Source organism: Triticum urartu, chromosome 6, assembly GCF_003073215.2.
Source record: "Triticum urartu cultivar G1812 chromosome 6, Tu2.1, whole genome shotgun sequence".
NCBI classification, from domain to species: Eukaryota; Viridiplantae; Streptophyta; class Magnoliopsida; order Poales; family Poaceae; genus Triticum; species Triticum urartu.
In genome coordinates, this window is record NC_053027.1 from 156,771,161 (window position 1) to 156,777,862 (window position 6,702).

The window sequence follows — 6,702 nt, forward strand, 5'->3', positions numbered from 1 at the left end:
AATCCACTAGTTCGGCGATTAAAGACCCGGACACCTTCAAGCGCGCCCAGAGTAATCGGCAACAAGACCGCCTGGCATGTTCCGAGATCGCATAGCAATGCGGCCCCCACCCCGGTCCCAGCCAAACGGCAAAATCCGTGCCACGCGTACATAATTACGCATTAAAAATACCATGGGCATAGGCGGGGAGGGAGGGGGGGGGTAGGACTGCGGCACGCCCCATGTCGCGGCTTAAACCGCACTAGGGGCTTCCTGCTTTGTTATTTTTCTCTTTTAGGACTTTAATCTCTCGAAACCCTGTCCGGCAGCATGATTGCCGAACACATGATGGAGCAATTAAGGAGGCAGAAAGCTACGTCACACCACGGAACTCCCAGGTGGAATACGATAACGAGTGAAATATTTGCTTTAATACTATTCCTCAGCTTGCCCTTGGAAGGGACATGTCAAACAGTCCTACTTTTTGCTTATCGCACTACTTGTATCATTATGCTTTAACGCACCTTTTTGAATAAAGAATGCATAGCATTAAGACTATTATTGCATTCTTGTTTTCAACATATATATATATATGTTCATTCACGACATCTAGCACCCGTACACTCTGGTACGGCCAATACGCTAGGGGCTTAAGCATACCCCATAATACAGCGTGAGAAGTCCGAACACTTTCGACAGTGCGGCACCCCGAACTTATAGCATTATATGCATGAGCTCCGAATCATGTCTTGGGTCAATAGTTGGGTTTGCCCGGCTGCCATCTTTTGGTACCTTACATTCCGCTATATCGGCTAAGGTAGCACTAGGAGAACTACTGCGATTGTGCCCCGGTTCTTCTGGGCTAAGCACCTCAGTAGAGAAAGCTAAAACTGACTGTCATGATAAGGCGAGAGACTGGTCGCTGTTCGAGAGGTTTCAAGTCCCTAAAGACTTATGCCGCTTAGAGCAAGGAGTCGGCCTGTCCGGCTTAAGGCGTGTATCGCGCCCTGAATTCGGCCTTCCGAATACTAGGGGCTTCGCCGAAATTTAAAATTATAGAATTCTATGGCTAAGTGAGAGTGATAACACATTATAGTCCGATTGCCTTGTTCGTTGTGCTGAGCACCACCCTCGAAGGACCCAACAATGGGAACAAGAGTGCTCAGGTTTATGCGGAACACCCCAGCACTCATGGCGCGGGGGCAGAAGCCGACGACTAGCCATCTCTCAGATTTGATAAACAGCCGAACAGAAGGCAATATTTTAAATTCAAATAAGCGTTGCATAGCGCATATGGACAAGTTTTTCATAATACAGGATTACACGAGCAAGTTCATTCAAATATTACCTCTTTTGCACACTCGTCCGCTACAAGACGGGCACCCTTCAGGACACCCTCATAGTACATCTCGGGGTGGCGATGCTCCTTGCCCTCCGGTGGCCCTTCTTTCACCAGCTTCACGGCATCCATCTTGGCCCATTGCACCTTCACACGGGCAAAAGCCCGGCGTGCACCTTCGATGCAGACGGACCACTTGATGACTTCCAGCCGTGGGCAGGCATCCATAAGCCGCCTCACCAGGCCGAAGTAGCTGTGGGGAAGGGCGTCGCTAGGCCACAACCGGACTATAAAGCCCTTCATGGCCTGTTCGGCCGCCTTGTGCAGCTCGGCCAGTTGCTTCAGCTGGTCGCTCAGAGGCATCGGGTGTTCGGTCCCAGTATACTGAGACCAGAACAGCTTCTCCGTTGAGCTTCCCTCCTCGGCCTGGTAAAACTGTGCGACATCCGACACGTTGCGGGGCAAATCTGCGAATGCTCCTGGAGAGCTCCGGATTGGGGTAAGTAACAATTAATTTACTTTCACATGCTTGCTTTGCATATAGAATGCCTTAACCGCCACTATCTTCTTCATCGCATCATTCTCCTGGAGGGCCTTTTGGGCTTCGGCCTTAGCAGTCTTTGCGCTCTCGAGGGCCGCGGCAAGCTCAGACTCTCGTGTCTTCAAGTCAAGCTCCAACGCCTCATGCTTCATCACGAGAGCGTGGAGCTCTTGCTGCACCTCGCCAACCCGTGCCTCATGCCTCTCCTGCTCGGTGCGCTCCTTGGCCGCTTTGTTTTCGGCCTCGGATAGCGCTTGCTTCAGGGTCGCCACCTCGGTCGTGGCCCCTGGCAAATTTACGATGATCCTGTCATTTTGCAATCGCATTCTTTTTTTTATATATATATATATATCCATAGACTAGGTACTACTTACCTTTGTTCTCCTCGAGCTGCCTCTTGGCAAGGCCGAGCTCTTCCTTGGACCCTTCGAGGTCCTGCTTCAGTGCGGCGACCTCCGCAGTCAGTGCGGCAGAGGCCAGCAGCGAAGCCTGCATACGCATATAGACATACTTACATTAGACTCCTGCGATATTGTTTGATCCTCCGTTCGGCTTTTCTTTGTGAACACCGAACAAAGCATCAGGGGCTACTGTCTATGCGGTAATATTTTTCCTATATTTCAAATACTTACCTCAAAGCCTGTCAGAAGGCTGGCAGAGGCTTCAGTCAGTCCGCTCTTGGTGGACTGAACCTTCTGGACCACCGCACTCATAATAGTGCGGTGCTCTTCATCGATGGAAGCGCTGCGAAGCACTCCCAGCAGATTGTCCGGTGCCTCTGCATGGACAGAGGTCACCGGCACAGGCATCTTGCCCCTCTTGGAAGGAGGCCGCCTGCCTGAGTCCGGAACCACTGGAGGTTCCGGCGCGGTATTCGGCCGAGGGCCGAACTCGGAGCCCTCGGGAGATTTACTCCCTCTGCTCCCGGAGTCCGGAAGGTCGCCTTGAGGCGCCTCCGGGACTATCTCCCCTCGACCCGGTGCCTCTTGAGACAATAACTTGGCGTTGTCCGTAGGGCAAGGGGAGGTGGCGGTCGGAAGTGGATCGCTATCCATATCCGACGAGCCCAGGGAGCCACCTGACGATACATCGATACAAGCTCGTGGCGGTCTGCATAATCATAATTCAGCGTTAGAAGAAATAGTGCGACAAATGTATGCTATGAGTTACTCTGGCATCCGAATACTTACGACTTTGCCAGGGGCTTGGCCCTGAGCAGCCACTCATCTTCGCCTTCGGCGGCGGTGGTGGAGTAGTCCAGAAGGAGAGTCCTTCCCTTCTTGGACCCTTCGCCCCCCTGTTTGGGGCGGCCTTCCTTTTCTTGTCTCCCCGACTGGAGGGGGAGCATCTTCATCTTCCTCCTCGTCTTCAGGGGACGAGTGCGTCGCGGAGTTGTCGGACGATGGGTCTGATAACACCTGGCGTCGGGAACTCTTTCGGGTTCCCTTGGCCTTCTTGGTCTTCTCCGGCACCTTGTAAGGAGCCGGAGTCAGCATCTCCATCAGGAGAGCGTCCGCAGTGTCTTCGGGCAGAGGGGCCAGACAGTGAATCTGCCCCGATGTCTCCACCCAGTCCTGTCAAAGGCATGGAGCTCAGACCCCGCACATGATTAAAGCTAGGGGAAATAAATATCCTACCGGATGTATAGAACTCACCGAATGCACCCGACGCTTCGCACTTAGCCCGCGGTCCTCGGTGAGAGAGGGAGGGACCTCGGCGCCCTTGAATAGCACCCTCCAGACGTCCTTGTGCATCGTGTCGAAGAGCTCGCTCAGAGTCTGGTGCTGGGCCGGGTCGAACTCCCACAAGTTGAAATCCCATTGTTGGCACGGGAGGATCCAGCGGATGAGCTTGACCTGGACTATGTTGACAAGCTTGAGCTTCTTGCCTGCCATATTCCGGATACAATTCTGGAGTCCGTCCAGCTCCACCGATGGACCCCAGGACATGCCCTTCTCTTTATAGGAGGTGAGCCGCATGGGGATTCCGGATCGGAACTCGGGGCAGCCACCCAGTTGGTGTCGCGTGGCTCGGTGATGTAGAACGACGCCGATTGCCACCCCTTTATGGTCTCCACGAAGGAGCCTTTAAGACATATAACATTGGGCATCTTGCCCACCATGGTTCCGCCACATTCTGCTTGTTGGCCTCCCACCACCTTCGGCTTGATATTGAAGGTCTTTAACCACAGGCCGAAGTGGGGCCGGATTCGGAGGAAAGCTTCACAGACGACGATGAACGCCGAAATGTTGAGGATGAAGTTCGGGGCCAGATCATGGAAGTCCAGCCCGTAGTAGAACATGAGACGACGGACGAATGGATGGAGGGGAAACCCCAGTCCGCGGAGGAAGTGGTGGAGGAAAACTACCCTCTCGTGAGGTTCAGGGGTAGGAACAATCTGCCCCGCAGCAGGCAGCCGATACGCGATATTCGCGGCTAAATATCCGGCTCCGCGCAGCTTCTTGATGTGTCCCTCCGTAACGGAGGAAGCCATCCATTTGCCTCCCGCTCCGGACATGATTGGAGAAGGTCGAGGGGAAGGATGTGGACTTGGGCGTTGGAGCTCGAGTGCGCAAGAATGGATGAGCAAGGAGGAAACCTTATCCCTTTATAAGGGCGGCCGAAACTATGCGCCCCCACTAGCCTGGTAAAACTCGCCTATCCCCCAAGCGCCGTAATCGATGGAGCGGTTGGGTTACCCACACCCGTATTGATGAGAATCCCATAATAAGGGGATCACGATCTCTGCTTTGACAAGACGTGTCAAGAAACTACCTCGCGTTATGTGCGGGGCTAGTTAAAGGAAACGGTTCGAACAATCACCGGGCCATGGCGTGATGTCATGTTGCCAAAACGTGTCAGCAGATTAGATTTGTGGAAATATTATTCTCTCTACGGTGGTATGTGGAACTTATTTTTCAGGGTTGGACACTATCCTTGTATTCAAATTCTTCCGTGGTGTATTCGGAGGAGGAACCCGCCTTGCAATGCCGAAGACAATACTGCGCACCGGACTCGTCGTTATTGAAGCCTGGTTCAGGGGCTACTGAGGGAGTCCTGGATTAGGGGGTCTCCGGACAGCCGGACTATATCCTTTGGCCAGTCTGTTGGACTATCAAGATACAATATTGAAGACTTTGTCTCGTGTCCGGATGAGACTCTACTTGGCGTGGAAGGCAAGCCAGGCAATACGGATATGTATATCTCCTCCTTTGTAACCAAACTTGTGTAACCCTAGCCCCTTCCGGTGTCTATATAAACCGGAGGGTTTTAGTCCGTAGGACAACATACAATCATACCATAGGCTAGCTTCTAGGGTTTAGCCTCTCCGATCTCGTGGTAGATCAACTCTGGTAATACTCATATCATCAAGAATAAATCAAGCAGGACGTAGGGTTTTACCTCCATCAAGAGGGCCCGAACCTGGGTAAAATATCGTGTTCCCTACCTCCTGTTACCATCCGCCTTAGACGCACAGTTCGGGACCCCTACCCGAGATCCGCCGGTTTTGACACCGACAGAGGGACATATCAAAAAGCTGCGCGGAGCCGGATACTTAGCCGTGAATATCGCGCATCGGCTGCCCGCTGCGGGGCAGATCATGCCTACCCCGGAACCTCATGAGAGGGTAGTCTTCCTCCACCACTTCCTCTGCGGACTGGGGTTTCCCCTCCATCCATTCGTACGTGGTCTTATGTTCTAGTACGGGCTGGACTTTCATGATCTGGCCCCAAATTTCATCCTCAACATCTCGGCGTTCATCGTCATGTGCGAGGCTTTCCTCCGCATCCGGTCCCACTTCGGTCTGTGGCTGAAGACCTTCAATATCAAGCCGAAGGTGGTGGGGGGCCAGCAAGCGGAATGCGGCGGAGCCATGGTGGGCAAGATGCCCAATGTTATATGGCTCGAAGGCTCCTTCATGGAGACCATAAAGGGGTGGCAATCGGCGTGGTTCTACATCACCGAACCGCGCGACACCAACTGGGTGGCGGCCCCCGAGTTTCGATCCGGAATCCCCATGCGGCTCACCTCCTGGAAAGAGAAGGGCCTGTCCTGGGGTTCATCAGTGGAGCTGGACGGACTCCAGAAATGTATCCGGAATATGGCAAGCAAGAAGCTCAAGCTTGTCAACATAGTCCAGGTCATGCTCTTCCGCCGGATCCTCCCATGTCAACAACGGGATTTCAACCTGTGGGAGTTCGACCCAGCCCGGCACCAGACTCTCATCGAGCTCTTCGACACGATGCATAAAGACATCTGGAGGGTGCTGTTCAAGGGCGCCGAGGTCCCTCCCTCTCTCACCGAGGACCGCGGGCTAAGCGCGAAGCGCCCTACGAATCCGGTAAGTTTTGTACATCTGGTAGGATTTTTACTTCCCATAGCTTAACCATAAGCGGGGTCTAAGCTCCCATGCCTTTGACAGGACTGGGTGAAGGCATCGGAGCAGATCGACTGCCCGGCCCCTCTGCCCGAAGACACTGCGGACGCTCTCCTGACGGAGATGCTGACTCCGGCTCCTTACAAGGTGCCGGAGAAGACCAAGAAGAAGGCCAAGGGAACCCGAAAGAGTTCCCGGCGCTAGGTGATATCGGACTCATCGTCCGATGACTCTGCGACGCACTCCTCCCCCGAAGACGAGGAGGAAGATGAAGATGCTCCCCCTCCAGTCGGGGGAGACAAGAAAAGGAAGGCCGCCCCAACCGGGGGGGGGGGTCGAAGGGTCCAAGAAGGGGAGGACTCTCCTTCCGGACTACTCCACCACCACCGCCGAACGCGAAGACGAGTGGCTGCTCAGGGCCAAGCCCCTGGCGAAGTCGTAAGTATTCGGATACCAGAGTAACTC